We start from the raw sequence: 1946 nt of genomic DNA, 5'->3' as shown, positions 1-1946 counted from the left end.
TCGACACCAGCAAATTGGGCATCGATCGACACTGTGGGGTAGTGTCGGTCGACACCAAGGCCAGTGTCGGTCGACACTTGGCTGGTGTCAGTGGACACCTCCCTTCCAGCGAGACGATGTATGATTTCCTGGTTTGTATGTTTTGTTTGTTGTTTGTTTGGAACATTGGAATCATTGTTGCTTGTGTGTATAGCCCAGTAGATGGGAGTATTGCCTCACTGAGTGTTTATCAAATACTCATGCATCTCAATATGTGTTTGTGGTGCAGGTAAAGGCAAAGTGTGATCGTGGAATCAAGGCGATGAAGAAGGGGATGTTCTAGGGAATCGATTGTATGTTGTCTAGCGTTGCTAGGTTGATAGAGTTGGGTCTTTAGAAAACATTGTTTAGGTTGCCGGTTTCACTATTCATGATGTTTGATTATTGGATTGATGTTATGAATTAATATTGGTTATTTTATTATTGGATANCCATTATTCTGAACTGTATCTTGGCTACTTGCAAACGATAAGAATTGGTCCACCCCCACTTCGAATTCAGATGAAAAATTTCCCGTCACTTCATCGAACCTCTTGTACATCCACTCCCGATAATTACCGCCATTACCACCATAATTGTAATATCCCGCCATTATATATATATATATATTGTATTTTTTTTTACAACTATATATATATATATATATATATTGTTTGGGAGAAAATAAAAGTTTTTATAAAGCCAAACTTTTTTTTTTGATCTAGAATTTTTTTTTTTTGGGAAGGAAAGACACTTGTGTTGGAATGAAGAAAACAAATGGGTGCAATTCGTTTTTATAGACTAAACCTAGGTTACTAATAGGCGACTACTTAATAAAAGTTGGTACACCAACCCCCACATGAAAAACACGTTTTTTTATAACTGTCTTTCACGACTATTTGGCGACTCGGGATGACTATTTAATGACTCGCCGCAAGAGTCGCAGAGCAGTCGCAAAATATACGACTATCAGCTATGGTCGGTTTCGTAGTCTCTAATGGAAGACCATTTTACGACTATCTTATGACTCGCCGAATGAGTCGCACAATACTCGCTAATTTGACGACTATAGTACGACTATCAACTGTGGTCGGTAAGGTAGTGACTCAGTAGCGACTAAATTACTGTAGTCACAACGTAGTCGCAAAGTGGTCACTATTTGGTCCTTATTTTTGGCGACTACAAATATAGTCGCTACTTGTAGTCGCTAATCGACTGTTTTCTGTAGTGTCTCTTGTCGCTGAACCCAAAGTCTGCCGGCGATGTAACGCCCGCGAACCAAAACTCTGCGTTTTGGGGGTGGGTGTCGATCGACACCCATGATAGTGTCGGTCGACACCAAGGTTTTCTGGTTCGACCAGAATGATGTAATCGTCGATTTGGTTTGGTTTGGTTTTGGGAAACCATTGAACTGGGTTACTTAAGTGTTTGTCGACGAAAAGAAGGGTTTTCGGGTTTGTCTTTGTCGCCGTTTTTCATTTTTGAGATTCAGAGGGAGAAAACTTTGCTCTTGAGCTTTTGAGAGAGATTTGTGAGATTCCTTGCTGTTTCTTCAGAGATCCAAGGGTGCGAAGGAGTTAGAAGCTTGCTAGGAAGGTTGGATTCGTTTTTGTTGGTCTGAATCTTCCTGCAAAGAGGTGAGTGCATGACCATGGCTAATCTAAGCCTTTGATTTCCTTGTTCTTGCTTGTGTGTTGTTGTTTTGTGTGTTTTCTTGTTGGGGATTGGTTGCTACAGGTTCCTAAAGACGTATTTGGCTTGGGTTTTGAGTATTGGACGTTTGGAAGAGGTTGGGAAGCGAGATTCGACTCTCGGCTTCGAGCGGATCGTGGTTGCAGAGGGAGTGTCGATCAACACCACTTGGTGTCGGTCGACACCAGCAAATTGGGCATCGATCGACACTGTGGGGTAGTGTCGGTCGACACCAA

This window comes from Camelina sativa, chromosome 14 (assembly GCF_000633955.1).
Source record: "Camelina sativa cultivar DH55 chromosome 14, Cs, whole genome shotgun sequence".
Lineage (NCBI taxonomy): Eukaryota > Viridiplantae > Streptophyta > Magnoliopsida > Brassicales > Brassicaceae > Camelina > Camelina sativa.
The sequence above is the reverse complement of the archived record's forward strand: the minus strand, read 5'-3'. Positions refer to the sequence as shown.